This window comes from Nycticebus coucang, chromosome 19 (assembly GCF_027406575.1).
Source record: "Nycticebus coucang isolate mNycCou1 chromosome 19, mNycCou1.pri, whole genome shotgun sequence".
Lineage (NCBI taxonomy): Eukaryota > Metazoa > Chordata > Mammalia > Primates > Lorisidae > Nycticebus > Nycticebus coucang.
In genome coordinates, this window is record NC_069798.1 from 70,653,188 (window position 1) to 70,670,357 (window position 17,170).

Sequence of the window (17,170 nt, forward strand, 5' to 3'; positions counted from 1 at the left end):
AGTAACAGAGAGAACGGGGCATGAGGGAGGCCCCAGCAGGAAGCCCCAGCACGTGAATGGAGCAGGGCGGAGATGTGCTGGGAGCCCAGCAGACCCGAGGAGTGAGTTAGAGAATAGTCAGAGCTATGAGGAAACTGAAGGCTGAAGGTAGGCACTTAAACCTCTAGGGCTGTGTTGTTCAAAGAACTCAGATACTAGACTCTGAGGCAAGGGCAAACCTCCTTACAAGGAGTGACCCTTGGGTGAGGACCTAAGTTCAACTGGAATCCAAGGACCACAGAAAATCTCACTGAACCCAACAGCACCAGGTATCAGGGAGACGCATGTCATAACCACAGTGACGTACCAACTCTCACACCCCTTAGGATATCTATTATCGATGAAAGAAAAACAAAAGTTACATGTGTTAGCAAAAGTGTAGAGGAATTAGAACCTCGTGCGTGGTTGGCAGCGAGGTAAGATGGCACAGCTGCTGTGGAGAATAGTTTGGAAATCAGTTCCACAGCAATGTAAATCAAACTGACACTACTGTACCCTAAAAAACCATTAAGCTGGTAAGTTTTATGTTATGCACTTTTCCTGCAACAAGAAATAAGCTGCTCATTTGAAGAAGGTGAAAAAGGATGCAGGTATTAAAGAACCACAGCACTCTGGCTGTGAGAGCAAGCCGGGGCTGAATCGCCCTTTGACCTTCCACAAACCCCTGCAGTGTGGCGGCAGGCTAAGCCCTGCATTTCGCACAGTGTCATAACCACCTTAGAGACTCGCGTCTGTCGTTGGGAGCTCACAGTGTAGTAGGGAGGAAGAGCTGTGTCCAACCACCTCCCGGCTTTTAAGGGCAACTGTGACACGTGCTGGTGAGAGGCAGGGGTTGGGCGCAGGGGACCTGGCAGTGAGGAAGCTGCCCCAAAGAGGAACTCCGAGCCAGGACAGGAAAGTGACTAGGAGTAGATCAGGGGTGGGAGGCACAGTGGGAGAGACGAAGGACTCTGGACACACAAGGCACAGAGCAGGGGTGCTGTGCGTCCAGACGTGGAAGTGAGCCTGGGTGTCTGGGACAAGGGCAAACGTGGTGAAAAATGAGGCTGCAGAGCTCAGAAGGGACCTGCTCAGGCCTCTGCATTTGGTCAGGAACATCAGCCGTTGTCCCAAGCAACTGGGAAGCCATTGAAGGTTTTAAGCAAAGGAAAGTTTTTTGACATGGAACTCTGTTGGCCGTGTGAAGACTGGATGAAGGTTGTGAGAGAAATGGCAAGTGAGGAGCGGTGAGGCAGGGCGGCCAAGTGCCCACAGAAGTCTCTGATGCGTTCCCATGCTCCATGCAAATATAAGCTTCCGCGTTTTTTTCTCGCAGGGTGGACAGCCTCCCCATCAGCAGAATTCCTCATATAAAAGTGTTGAAGGTTTGCACAGCACTTAAGTCTTATGTGGGAGAATTTAAAAACATCTATCGTTATGAACTTCCAATTCAATTCCATAATTTCCTTCTCTGCGAGGTAGCGCAATTCCATTGTTACATATTTTCCTCTGAAGAGTTTCAAGTGTATTCTGATCATTTGCAGACACTTGTGAAGAGTACTGGCAGAGCTCCGCCTTTATTGTAGCGAAGATCCCTGACTGGGAGCCCCGGCACCGCCCTCCTAGAGAGGCTCTCCTGAGGCTGTCACTGGCGCAGTGCCTTGGAGGGAGGCCCCGGTTGCGAAGTCACCTGCGGGGACACTGGAAGAGGGGGCAGGAGGTGGAAGTGGCATCAAGAGAGGGGCCACTGTCCTAGTCTTCACAAGAGAATCTGTGTCCATGTTTCTGTGTGTGCAGATGGGTGTGTGTGTAGGTGCAAGTGTGTTCTGGTGTTTGTGCCCATGTGGGTATGTCTGTGTATCCAGTGCACATGTGCAAGTATGTTCTGGTGTGTCTGTGTCTGCATGTGTTGCTGTGTGGTGTGCATGTAGGTGTGAATCTGCATGTGCGTAAGTGTCTGTGCACATGTGCATACCTGTATGCATGATGTGTGTGCTCATGTACATGCATTTTGATGTGTATATGTGTGAGAATATGTATGCACACATGTGTGTGTTTGATGTGTGTTCATGTGTGTGTTGGGTGTGTATTTGTGTGTGTCTCTGGGTACACATGTGGGTGTATAGGTGTGTGCGCTTATGTGTGCTTTTGTGAGTGTGTGTGCTCATGTGTGCTTGGTATGCATGCATGTGTGTGTATGTAGGTGTACATGTGCGTGTGTGTTCATATGGTTGTGTGCATGTGTTTGTGTATCATGTGGTGTGCATGTTGGTGCATATGTGTGCACGTGGGTATATGTATGCATGTGTGTGGGGTGTGTGTGTATGTATGCATATGTTTGTGTGTGCATGTGGGTGTGCATGTGTGTGGGTACATTTTTTGCATGTGGTTTGCATGTGGGTGTACGTGTGCATGTGGTATGCATGTGGATATATGTGCACACGTGGGTGGTGTGTAGGCATGTGTGTGCTTACATGCGTGTGCACATGCATGTGCATGTGGATGTGTGTGTGTGTGGTGTGCATGTGTGCTTGTGTGCACATGCTGAGACTGTCTCCCTGCCCTTGGATCTGTCCCCTTCCCTGCACTCAGAGGCTCCTTCTTTTCTCCTCAGACACCTGTCTCCACTTGGTGTCCCTGGGCTCACTTCATTACCATAGATCATTGGGTTCAAAGTCAGACCTGACCAATTAAAGACCAAAAAATAAAAGCAGAAAAGTGGCAAACTGTACTCTTTCTCGGTGCGTCACAATCAGCAAATAGACAAGCCTTCGCGGTTTCTATCATTAAGAATGAGAAGCGCAGGCTGCTTGAGGACGTTTGTTAATCAGCAATATCCATCTGCAGCCTTTGTTCGGCCAGACTGCGCCGCTCCCTCCTGGACGAGCATGTTTATCGTGGTCTCCTGAAAGCCCAGAAGCCCATAGGTCAGAGAACAGCGTTTTGATGGATTATGGGATTGTAACTGTCCCTGCCAGTTGACAGCTTTTATTGGCTGGGAGGATGAGCCTGTAAACCTTTATATAATTATTGTATTAAAGGCACTGTGCCTCTGTGTTGCTGGCGCTTGTTCAGGGATCAATGTGGAGATAATTTCAAAAATGAATAGTAAGTATTGATCGTCCCATGGTGGGGCCTTATCAGTGGCTGAGGCCGAGGGCTGCAGATTATAACTTCAATGTCATTTATGATGATATGATGCGTATTGCAGGGGAGCAATTTAAACAAAGGGCTGATTTAATTCACAGTGGATTTTTGTGGTGTGATGGGTAATAAATCACAATCTATGTAATTTTTAGAAATGAACATGTTAGCAGTAGTTCAGGGCAGTTCCTGGGAGATCTGGAAATGACCAGGGAGGGGGAGACATTAGCCGAGAGCCCCCCTGAATGATTGGGCTTCTCTCGATTCTGGCATTCACACGACCTTGGGGTCCCTGCTGGCAGCTGCTGGTTAATTTTCTTCACTGAGGACACAGTTTAACTTTCTATCTGTCTGCCAATTACCTGACATTTTCAACTTATCACCTTCTATTTTTTAAATGATTGGAGGCACATCCACATTTTGACATTTTTTTTTAAAGCAAGTATTCATTCTGTTTGCTGTGAGGTATCCCTCTGACATCCTGCGGTAGTATCCCCTTTCCTAACAAAAATTAACATCAGTGTACATAACAACATGAAGAGAAGATTCAGGCATTTTTTATTGCAATTTCCTGGGTTAGATGCCGTCAACACCCTAATTCCCACCTTAGCAATAGACATGTGCAGGGAGACAGACAAATAACCTCTAAGAGAAAGTATACTCAGTGGCACTTGTTTGAGGAGGGTTTTACTCTTTAAAAACAAATCATTGTCAAGTTACTCATTAAGGAATATCAGCACAATAGGGACAGATTGATTAACCCTTCTAAAAAAAAATTAAAGCAAAAGTCACGAATTATAACTTGTTGATTTCAATTATTATGATACTGACAACATGTTTTACATCCATGTCAGAGAAAGAGAATTTCAATATTTCAAGGCTCTTGGATACTGATCCCTAGGAAAGAGCATTAATGGACTAGAAAATTAAAAACAGAATCCAGGCTGGGTCTGCACAAGGGGAGAGATCTCCTGGACCCACATGATGCCTAGGGGAGTCCTGGTGCCAAGGCCCCAGTGTCCAGGGGCCCCTCTGAGCACCATTTAACAAGCTGGAGGACCTGGGTGTTTGGGCCACACACACATGAGAAATCTTATATCCAAGGTCAAGTTTTACACTAAATGGTTCAGACTCAATAAACAAGGACATGTATTGGAGGGCAGATTTCTCAGCCTGCAGATTTATCACCATTGCTCATTACCTGAGATATGCAGCCGCCACGTAGAGCTCTCGGGTCGCAGCCCCGGAGAGCCAAAAATTACAAGAAATCTTACTTGATACCATCTCTGGATTGCTTACCTTATTTTTATTTTGTTATCTTTTTAATCTCTTCGTACTTTCTAAAAGCAATCGTGAATCTAATCTTTCCCCTTGCATATCCATTTGCGGTGGAAAGACTTTTGTTTTATCATAAATAATTTACCTGTATCTTTTTTTAGAAACTTGTGCTCCTCTCATGTCTGAGCACGTTCATTCTGCTCCTCCACCTGACATTCAGTCTGCTTGCAGAACACACTGCTTCATACCAGTCATCTTACAGGCTCCTCCCTGCCACACACGCGTGTGTTCCGAGTCTCTGGAAATGTCCAAGCTGTCTCCTTCCCTCCTCTTACATTCATCTCTTATCTCACTTTGTCCACCTGTCACCTTTTCTTTTTACTTTCCTCTACCCTGGTCGTAGAAAGATCACTGCCTTTCCCTCTGCCTGATCTATTCCAGCCAAGTCATGGGTAAAGCTGGGAAGGGAATCTCCATAGTCCTTGGAGTAGCATCTGCATTCCACGTATGCAGACAATTTTACACTGTCCCTTCACATTTCCATGCAGCACTCTGCTCCCTCAAACTCAGTCTTCTTCCTTGCCTGCAGCTGTCTCCTCCAGAATATTTTTGTGAGAATACTGCTCTCGCTCCCCATAAAGATATTGCATCCTCTATCTTTGATTTTTAACTTATAGTCTTGACCAGTGGTTTTCAGCCATGTGCCATGAGAGGATCTTAGGGTGTGCCATGAAAATTTTTAAAGATAATTAGTTAGGCGTGGCGCCTGTAACTCAGTGGTTAGGGCACCAGCCACATACACTGGGGCTGGCAGGTTCTAACCCACCCAGGCCTGCTAAACAACAATGACAACAACAACAACAACAACAAATAGCCAGGCATTGTGGCAGACGCCTGTAGTCCCAGCTACTGGGAGGCTGAGGCAAGAGAATCACTTAAGCCCAAAAGTTTGAGGTTGCTGTGAGCTGTGACACCATCCGCACTCTACCAAGGGCCACGCAGTGAAACTCTGTCTCAAAAAAAAAGAATAAATAAATAAATAAATAAATTATTTTCAAAAGAAGTTCAAAGAATATTCTAAGTATATTCTTTTTTTTTGTTTTGTTTTGTTTATTTTTTTGATCAATATAACTTAAATGTGCTGTGTAAATTTAACTATAGGTTCAAGTGTGATCTGAGATTTAAAAAAAGAAAAGGGTTGAAAAACACTGGTCTAGATTTTTGACTTTTTAACATAAAAACATTGATAAAGATCTCAACGACAGACTCTGATTGCCTCCCGGCATGCGTGGGCTTAATGCTGAGTCCTGGAGGTGCAGAGATCAGAGCCGAAGGAGTCCCCACCACAGAGCGTGAGAGCCACGTGGCAGCGCAGACACAGCAGAAGTCTGCAGGTGGAAGGTGAGAGGTCTCCATGTTGGCAGGATTTAAATACAGCTGCGAAGGCCAGCTAGGGCTGCTCAGAAAATAGGGTGGCTGAACCAAATGTGGACAATGATCAGGGCTTGTTGGGCAGACAGAGGAAAGCAGGTGTTTGGCACAGAGGTGAGAGCGTGAGAAGCCAGGACGCTGAGCTGTGGCTCAAGGACAGGCATGCTGAGGGGCGGGGCCAGGGGTACTGAGGGGTGGGGTCAGCTGTGCTGAGGGATGGGGCCAAGGGTGCTGAGGGGCGGGGCCAGGGGTGCTGAGGGGTGGGGTCAGCTGTGCTGAGGGTTGGGGCCAGGAATGCTGATGAGTGGGGCCAGGGGTGCTGAGGGGTGTGGCCAGGAATGCTGATGGGTGGGGCCAGGGGTGCTGGGGGTGGGGCCAGGGGTGCTGAGGGGCGGGGCCAGGGGTGCTGAGGGGTGTGGCCAGGAATGCTGATGGGTGGGGCCGGGGTACTGTGGGTGGTGCCAGGGGTGCTGAGGGGCGGGGCCAGGGGTACTGAGGGGTGGGGCCAGGGGTGCTGAGGGGTGGGGCCGTGCTGGGAGGCACCCAAGTGACAGGAAGCTGGTCAGAGATGAGGGTTACTTTGGTCCCACTGTTTCCATGTTCCACTGTTCTGAGGACTTATCCACTTAATAGCTTCCTAAGTAATCATTTTGGAAAGTTATACCAATAAAATACTATGGTCTTTAAATTTTCCCCAATTTAAGGCCTCATTACCTCCCGTAATAAGCGTACAGTCGCGTTCGCAGCCCTGTACTGTACTTAAAAGCCAGTGGGCATTTAATGAGGAAAATGCCTTTTAAATGGTGAATTTTCTGGTGTTTTCTGGTATCTTCACTATTTCACGTCTTATGTTAATAAGAATAGAAGTGTAATTAACTGACTTTTCAACCTAAATGCTGTATTTCCTCTCGAAAATTAGAAATGTGAATTACGCGAGCAAGCCTTATGTTGAGTCTTTCACTTGCGCTGTCCGAGCTGGGTTCATTAATTTAGATGCACTCCTGATCATACCGTCCTGGGAGTTACCTCATTTTAACAATTATAACAAATTTCAAAGCATGACTATAAGTCAGAAAAAATAAAAAGTCTAAACCCTTCAAATGACTTAGCTTGTATTAATAATATTCATATTTATGTGATATTTTATTATTTACATGTTGTGGCTTCTCTGATCCGTGCAATGAAGATGCAAAAGGAAACTTGTTTTCTCATTAGTATGAGCTTACTGTCGTTAATAATGGACATTACTGTGTCATTATAACGTCAGTGCCGTTTACTGAGCACGTCCACATGGGAACGAGACATTGTGACACTTTTCATGGTCTTCCAGGTGCTCCGCTGTCACTGCGGTGAGGACCCCACTGTACAGGTGAGGGTGTGGTTGGTGTGAAGGTCACAGGGGAGAGGAAGATGCCAGCTCAGTTCTCCCCTGACTCAAAATTAATTGGAGTCTCCAAAAGGCATTAATTACCTCCTGAATAGGTTACAACCTGAACAGTTTTAGAGAATAAAGCGTTTATTCTGGTCTTCTGAGGCCTCAAGCAAAGGAAATTGGATTATATTTCTCCATTATCTATTCTGAAAATACCTCTTGTGTTTGGAGAAAATGACAAAATGAATTTTTGTTTCAATGAGGTTAAATATATTTTAACATTTATCCATAGACTAGCGCATGGAACCTCCCCCCTACTCCTGGGGTGTTCCTGACAAGGCCCAGGACAAAGGAAAGTCCCCCCAGGGCGGCGTGCCCCTTATTTTCCTAGATAGACTGAGGCTGGCCAAGACTCCCACAGAATGCTCATGGCCAAACACAGGCTATGTGTACCTTCCTGCCCCAGAACCAGATCCCAGCAGCCAGCGCCTCCTACCAGGCAAACATCCTCAGCCCTGATGAAGGCTCACCCTCCTCCCACCCTACTGTGTGCTCACCCTCCTCCCACCCTACTGTGTGCTCACCTCCCACCCTACCGTGTACTCACCTCCTCCCACCCTACTGTGTACTCACCCTCCTCTCACCCTACTGTGTGCTCACCCTCCTCCCACCCTACTGTGTGCTCACCCTCCTCCCACCCTACGGTGTGCTCACCCTCCTCCCACCCTACTGTGTACTCACCCTCCTCTCACCCTACTGTGTACTCACCCTCCCACCCTACTGTGTACTCACCCTCCTCCCACCCTACTGTGTACTCACCCTCCTCTCACCCTACTGTGTGCTCACCTCCTCCCACCCTACGGTGTGCTCACCCTCCTCTCACCCTACTGTGTGCTCACCTCCTCCCACCCTACTGTGTGCTCACCTCCTCCCACCCTACTGTGTACTCACCCTCCTCCCACCCTACTGTGTACTCACCCTCCTCTCACCCTACTGTGTGCTCACCCTCCTCCCACCCTACTGTGTGCTCACCTCCTCCCACCCTACTGTGTGCTCACCTCCTCTCACCCTACTGTGTGTTCACCCTCCTCCCACCCTACTGTGTACTCACCTTCCTGCCACCCTACTGTGTGCTCACCTCCTCCCACCCTACTGTGGGCTCACCCTCCTCCCACCCTACTGTGTGCTCACCTCCTCCCACCCTACTGTGTACTCACCCTCCTCCCACCCTACTGTGTACTCACCCTCCTCTCACCCTACTGTGTGCTCACCTCCTCCCACCCTACTGTGTGCTCACCCTTCTCTCACCCTACTGTGTGCTCACCCTCCTCCCACCCTACTGTGTACTCACCCTCCCACCCTACTGTGTGCTCACCCTTCTCTCACCCTACTGTGTGCTCACCCTCCTCCCACCCTACTGTGTACTCACCTCCTCCCACCCTACTGTGTGCTCACCCTCCTCCCACCCTACTGTGTGCTCACCCTCCTCCCACCCTACTGTGTACTCACCTCCTCCCACCCTACTGTGTACTCACCCTCCTCCCACCCTACTGTGGGCTCACCTCCTCCCACCCTACTGTGGGCTCACCTCCTCCCACCTTACTGTGTGCTCATCTCCTCCCACCCTACTGTGTACTCACCTCCTCCCACCTTACTGTGTGCTCATCTCCTCCAACCCTACTATGTGCTCACCCTCCTCCCACCCTACTGTGTACTCACCTCCTCCCACCTTACTGTGTGCTCACCCTTCTCTCACCCTACTGTGTGCTCACCCTCCTCCCACCCTACTGTGTGCTCACCCTTCTCTCACCCTACTATGTGCTCACCCTCCTCCCACCCTACTGTGTACTCACCTCCTCCCACCCTACTGTGTACTCACCCTCCTCCCACCCTACTGTGTGCTCATCTCCTCCCACCCTACTGTGTACTCACCTCCTCCCACCTTACTGTGTGCTCATCTCCTCCAACCCTACTATGTGCTCACCCTCCTCCCACCCTACTGTGTACTCACCTCCTCCCACCCTACTGTGTGCTCACCTCCTCCCACCCTACTGTGTGCTCACCCTTCTCCCACCCTACTGTGTGCTCACCTCCTCCCACCTTACTGTGTGCTCACCCTTCTCCCACCCTACTGTGTACTCACCTTCCTGCCACCCTACTGTGTGCTCACCTCCTCCCACCCTACTGTGTACTCACCTCCTCCCACCTTACTGTGTGCTCATCTCCTCCAACCCTACTATGTGCTCACCCTCCTCCCACCCTACTGTGTACTCACCTCCTCCCACCCTACTGTGTGCTCACCTCCTCCCACCCTACTGTGTGCTCACCCTTCTCCCACCCTACTGTGTGCTCACCTCCTCCCACCTTACTGTGTGCTCACCCTTCTCCCACCCTACTGTGTACTCACCTTCCTGCCACCCTACTGTGTGCTCACCTCCTCCCACCCTACTGTGTGCTCACCCTTCTCCCACCCTACTGTGTGCTCACCTCCTCCCACCCTACTGTGTGCTCATCTCCTCCAACCCTACTGTGTGCTCACCTCCTCCCACCCTACTGTGTGCTCACCCTTCTCTTACCCTACTGTGTGCTCACCTCCTCCCACCCTACTGTGTACTCACCTCCTCCCACCCTACTGTGTGCTCACCCTCCTCCCACCCTACTGTGTGCTCACCCTTCTCTTACCCTACTGTGTGCTCACCTCCTCCCACCCTACTATGTACACACCCTCCTCTCACCCTACTGTACACTCACCTCCTTTTGCCCTTCTGTGTGCTCACCCTCCTCCTGCCCTACTAGGTACTCACCCTCCTCCCACCCTACTGTGTACACACCCTCCTCCCACCCTACTATGTGCACACCCTCCTTCTGTCCTACTGTGCACTCACCTTTCTGTGCATGTTAGATAAAAAAGCAGGTGGTTTTGATGCCTTGTAGTCAACAATTCTATACAATTAAATAAATTGTTGTCCTTAAATTTATTCTAAATGTTTACCAATGTGAATATGCACAATAAAGAGGAGATCAGACACTGTAACTCAAAGAACAGACATAGAATACAAGTTTTCAGACCAGAGAACTTGTCAGGGCCTGACCCAAGATAGAAGCCCTGCATCCTGCATGTGCATGAGCCCGGTGCCTTGCGTGGGTGTGAGCCCTGTGCCCTGCATGTATGTGAGCCCTGCACTCTGTGTGTGTTTGAGCCCTGCGCCCTGTGTGTGTGTGAGCCCTGCACCCTGTGTGTGTATGAGTCCTGCACTCTGTGTGTGAGCCCTGCATTCTATGTGTGTGTGAGCCCTGCTCCCTGATTGTGTGTGAGCCCTGCACCCTGTGCGTGTATGAGCCCTGTGCTGTGTGTGTGTGTGAGCCCTGCTCCCTGATTGTGTGTGAGCCCTGCACCCTGTGCGTGTATGAGCCCTGCGCTCTGTGTGTGTGTGAGCCCTGTGCTCTGTGTGTGAGCCCTGCGCCCTGTGTGTGTGTGAGCCCTGTGCCCTGCATGTATGTGAGCCCTGCTCCCTGATTGTGTGTGAGCCCTGCACTCTGTGTGTGTGTGAGCCCTGCGCTCTGTGTGTGTGTGAGCCCTGCTCCCTGTGTGTGTGTGAGCCCTGCACCCTCTGTGTGTGTGAGCCCTGCTCTCTATGTGTGTGTGAGCCCTGCTCCCTGATTGTGTATGAGCCCTGCACACTGTGTGTGTATGAGCCCTGCACCCTGTGTGTGTGTGAGCCCTGCGCCCTCTGTGTGTGTGAGCCCTTCTCTCTACGTGTGTGTGAGCCCTGCGCCCTGCGTGTGTGTGAGCCCTGCTCTCTATGTGTGTGTGAGCCCTGCTCCCTGATTGTGTATGAGCCCTGCACACTGTGTGTGTATGAGCCCTGCACCCTGTGTGTGTGTGAGCCCTGCGCCCTCTGTGTGTGTGAGCCCTTCTCTCTACGTGTGTGTGAGCCCTGCGCCCTGCGTGTGTGTGAGCCCTGCTCTCTATGTGTGTGTGAGCCCTGCTCTCTATGTGTGTGAGAGTCCTGTGCCCTGCATGTGTGTGAGCCCTGCTCTCTATGTGTGTGTGAGCTCTGCGCCCTGTGTATGTGTGAGCCCTGCTCTCTATGTGTGTGTGAGCCTTGCGCCCTGTGTGTGTGTGAGCCCTGTGCCCTGCATGTATGTGAGCCCTGTTTCCTGTGTATGTAAACACACACACCACACATGCAATTCCTGCTTATTCGTGTTAGTGGATGGGGTCAGAGATGCGGATAAATCAATGTATCTGACTATTCTAAAATAATTACTATTGATCCATGGAGGACTGTAATTCTTGCCTTTATATTTGAATATTGATATATATGACACCCTGGAAGTCCAGAGTCTTTGAAGTAAAATGATGATGACATCTTGCAGACATCCCGTCTCAAATGTGTTTGCTCCAGCTTCCGAATCCAGTGTCTACCCAGCGGAGCTGCTGGCTCGTGTTGCGCCCTGCTGCTGAAGGCTGTGGTTCCTGCTACAGATGAGCGAGTCATCTGAAAGGAGGCTACGAGGTGGCTTTCACAGGGCTACTCACCCATGGGTGAGATGGGAGGTGGCACTCCCAGGAGCAGTGCTGGGAGGCTCAGCCCCAGGGTGGTGGCCTCTGGGGGCCCTGCTGCCTGCTTTCCCACAGAGGGGGATGAACAAAGGCCTTAATTACACCTTCCTCTTGCCCGGAGCTCCAGGACTGAATCCCACTGGATCCCCTGTTGGCCTAGAGATGGAGCCCATTGGATCAGCCTCTCAGAACACAGGGCAGAGGGGGGAAGGGCAGGGGAAGTCTGAGTGGGAGAGGGAAGACCCCAGGTGCTAGCTCCCTGGTACATTTAGGACCCCATATTGGGGTGGGGGAGAGGTGTGTGGCCAGACCCCAAGATTAGAACTCACAAGTCAGTGAAGGGGGATGTGTGGAGCCATCTGCAGATAGCAACTGCAGGATGGAGATGGAGTGTGGACAGTGCGGGCATGTGGTCCAAGGGGAGAGGATGGAGCCAGTAGACTGTGGACAGCAGGGGGCTGCTAGGGGACACCACCTGGGTGAGCGCTGAATGACAAAATAGGGAGAGCAATGTGGCTGAGCAGCTCCCAGCAGCCAGGAAAGGAGCCCCATGATTTTGGCAGAAGGGGATGGCAGGTGCTAGGACGGTGCAGTGTGCCAGGTAGTGACAGGAGGTGCTGGGAATAGTGTCCAGGAGTGGGTAGGGCAGCACGGAGAAGAGTGAGTGAGACTGAGGCCGCACCCAGGACGGAGAGAAAGGGTGAAATCCGGTGACTGTTAGGAGTGGACCAGGGAGGTGCCAGGGGACAGAGTGGCCATGAAGCAGTCAGTGTTGAGAACAGAACAGAAGTGTCTAAGGAACGCTGAGGGAGGCATGTGTTTTTCTATTTGAAAAAATTCTTTTTATAAAGTTACACATTTTAAATGATTTTCAGTCTATAACGAAGTAAAAAATAAGAGATTCATCTACTAGGTATATATCCAAAAGACCAAAAATCACTTTGTAACAAAGATATTTGCACCAGATTGTTCATTGCAGCTCAATTCATAATAGCCAAGTCATGGAAGAAGCCCAAGTGCCCATCGACCCATGAATGGATTAATAAATTGTGGTATATGTGTACCATGAAATAATATGCAGCCATAAAAAAGATGGAGACTTTACCTCTTTTAGGTTTACGTGGATGGAGCGGGAACATGTCCTTCTTAGTGAAGTATCTCAAGAATGGAAGAAAAAGTAGCCCATGTGCTCAGTACTATTATGAAACCAATTTACAATCACTCACACTTTCATGTGAAGAACAGATTACAACTATGGCCCAAGATGAAGGAGGGAGGAAAGGGGATGGGAGGGGGATGAGAGGGGATGGGAGGGGACGGAGAGGTCAGACGAGGGAGGGTGAATGGTGGGATCACACCAGTGGTGCATAATGCAAGGATACATGTCAGATCTATTAGTTAGTGTAAAGTGTAAGTGTCTTAACATAATAATTAAGTAAACAAGATGAGGTTTATATTAACCAGTGTGATGTAAGCATTCCTAATTCTATATGAAATCAGCACATTGTACCCCATAAATGCATTAATATACATGATCTATGTGTTTATGATTTAATAAAAAAATATATAAAATAAAAGAAACAGCAGTAAATGACTATTAGTAACTATGGCTTCTAAGCGATGGCTAGAGCTTATCTTTCCAATGTGAGCATCCTGGGAACTGCGGTGAGCCTGCTGGGGACTGCCTGCTACACAGACACGTCATGACATAATGCTTGACACATGGAGGGGACCACATGAATCCTAGTGTGCAAAGTTCCTTTGTGGAATCTCATTTCACCTGTATTTCTATATACAGCAATATAACAGTTTGCTTGCAAAATGCAGTTACCTCTGCCCAAGCCATTTAATGATCCCAAAATATTCCATAATGTTTTTACCATTATTTTTAACCTTTCTTTGTCACAGAAGATTTTGTTACTTATAATTTCTTCATGATAAATGTGATAAATATTTTGTGGAGATAACTCTGGTATGTAGATGTTTTGTTTAGTGTAACTTAAAACATGTTGAACCTCAGATTTGGAGAAAGTGTCCAGCTGGCTCTGTCTCGCGTGCAGTTAGAAATGTCTCTATCCCAGCCAGATGCCTCCTTCTACCAGATTTTAATTTAATTTAATTTTTTTTTTTATTTTTTAATTTTTTTGTGGTTTTTGGCCTGGGCTGGGTTTGAACCCGCCACCTCCAGCATATGGGACCGGCGCCCTATTCCTTGAGCCACAGGCACCGCCCCAGATTTTAATTTTAAAGGCTTGATGTTCCCCCTACCAGGATCTCCTCGTGGAGAGACCTCAGTGAAGCCGGGACAATGGTCGATTATCTAAGATGAAGTGTACGGGTAAAGACTGGGATGGTCCCATGCCCGTGTGCCACCTGGGGATGTGAAAAGTAATAAGAGTTAAGACAGGGACCAAGGGGCTTCCAGGGAGGATGCACAAAGCCAGGAGGAGAGAGTGCCATCCCTTCTCAGTGAAGAGGGCCAGCCAGTTTTATTTCCTCTCCTTCTCAGGAGATGGTCAGGGCTGGAAAGGCTGATTTTTGGTTGTCAGGCAGCAGGTGTTGGTCAGGGCCAGAGGCTGGTATGGCGCTGCCCACTGAGGCCTGGGACAAGGCGACAACACAGGGTCAGGGTCAACCAGAGAGCAGCATTGTTTCAGGACAGGTGGGCATAGACAGCACCAGCGTCAAGATCATCTAATTAAACATTTCACAACAGAGATTATTCACCAATAGAACACTTTTCCCAGAAGGTATCTTTCGGGCTCCACCTCCGTGGTGGAGGTGGTGACATTCTCCAAGATGTAATGTCCAGAGCAGAGTATGGGAGTTGTGCGCACAGGGGTGCACAGGTGGGGAGACCCGTCTACAAAAGCAAGGTGAGCAAGACCCTAGCTGCAAAAGTCAGCAGAGGAACACGTTCAGGACCACGCTGCCCTCACCGGTCAGTTTAAATTGTGAGCAAAACGTCCCTCGCTGCAGATCTAACAACAGTATTTCCTGCTGCCAAGCCATGAATGAGCTAATTGTGTTCAACTAGTTCACCTTACAAAGAATTTTCTTTCTTTATGTGAAAAGAGCCATGATTTATTAATTTTCGGTTCTATTATTTGCTATAGCCTTTCCCTAGCATCTTCCTTGTAAATCACCTCCCTATTGAAACTAATCCTGATATCACAATGTAATTAGTGTAGATTGCAGGACATGTGTAAAATAAAACAAGCAAATTTAAACTATCTGGGCAGCAGCCTTTCACGAGGCAGTGTACGGGCCCTTTGGGGAGGGTTCCCAGGGCAGGATCTGTCACCCTGGCGGACATCCAACACAAGAGGTGTCACAACTGGGCAGCAGACACTTGGAAGAGAGAGGGGGACGCTGCAAAGGACTAAATTAGTAAAGGGAACGTAATTACCTTGCTTCTAGCCTCCCTCCGGTCAGTATTCCAACTGAACACAAATAAAACTCAGCATTTTTATAAATGTGCTACTCCAGACGTAGAATGATTCTTTTCTTAACCATCTATCTGGAAATGTAGGGGCCATTTCTTCTTCTTTGCTTTATCTATAGAGTTAGAAAGAACAAGGATCACATTATGTTCATTAAAATAGATATCCATATCCTTTTGTTTTTTTTAAGCAGCCAGTTCTGACTTTTGTTTACCAACTTAGAAAACGTGAACAAAGGCTTGATTAAAGAGATCCACTATTTGGTGTGAACAATGCACCCAATGTCGGGACGCTGCCAGGATGCTCTGCGGTGCTGTGCCCGTCAGCACACACTCACATGCTGGGGTCACGACATAGGGCAGGACGTATTTCAAGACAAGGGGATAACTCTAGCCAAAGTACAGAAAATGTGACGAAAGTCATTTCTGGACTTTTCCATTTATGAATAAGAATGATTAAAGAGGAAGAAGGCTGTTTTCTTTGGCATTTAATATTTCCTATTTTACAGTCTTTTAAAATTGTTTTAAAACCTCTCTTTCTTGGAAAAAGACCCAGTAGCGTTTACCCAGGACTTCTTTGTTCAACTTTGAACTATACTTGGAAGAACTGTAGCTTTCGACCTTGTTAATTGCAAGCTAAGGAGAAGCAAAGCACCAGTGTGTCAGGAAATCTTCCAAGGGTGCCCCTCATGCTGAGGGCACACCCCCTGCCGCTGCTCCTGCATGGGGAGGTGAGAGGACTGGCCAGTAGCTCTGCCCAGCTGCGGGCACAGGGCCCGGGAATGCAACCCGGTCTCCAGAACTTCTCAGGCTGCCGTTTCATCCACCTTCATCTAGGTTGGACAGCCAGGGCGGCCTGCTTCAGATCTCTTGCCAGGGCACATGTCTCATTAATGCAATTTGTCAGATGTATGATTTTTCATTCCTAAATAATGACAGACTACGTGAAAAGACCAAATGACTATAGAGGCAAAGGGAAGGATGAGCAGTAAGGTGCAGAAATGTGGCTCCGGGAACAGCCAGCGCTGATGACTTCAGGGAGCCATCTTCGTTTCCATGGAAGAAGAATGCTCCTTAAGAAGACTACTTTGAAATTCCTCAGTTTTGCCGTTGTGTTTGCTTGCTTCTGAAATCTGATAATTAAACTGTTATACGTAAGGTATTTGAAACAGTTTGAGGAGGTCTTACATAAAATAATAACCCCTTAGATAATATTTCTCTAATCTGGTTCTACCCTAAAAGTCACACCATATGATTTGAGGCAGAAAAATAAAAACCCTTATATTTATGAAAATCAGAATAAAAATATAGCACAGAGTTTTTAGTTTCATAGTCATCTGCATATAGTTTGTGTGTGGTGTTGATTTACTTTAAGCTCAAAACTACACAGACAGATACACACCCTGTGGTTTTATGTTTTTAATGTCTCCCCCACTCACTGTCCTGTTAGCCTCTTCATATATAAATATACACACACACATATATATTTATATCTGTATATTCCACACACATAAATACAAGCCAAACAAATTGGTACGTATGTGCCAGTCGCCAAAGGCAGCTTTCTCCGACCCTCGCGTGCAGAATGCACCTGTCTGCAGACCACGCTGTGTGCTCGCCACATCATTACCAGCTCAGGGGGAATCATTCAGACCAATGCAATTTACTCAATATTGGTCAGTTTGACTTCTGACCCTGGTCCCTGGACAGCGTATCCTTGGCAACCCTTGCTGTGTGTGTGAACTCAGGATGTGCTCATTGGTCTTGTTGGTGACAGCTTGCTAAGGGCTGCTGAATGTAGCCTGGTCATTTCACAGAAATTAGCAATCCAATCATCCTCTAATTCTGATCAGAGGGATAGTTAGACAAGGACACCCACAGTCAGGGGTGTTTTTTAGGCACTGCCTGGGAGCTGCAG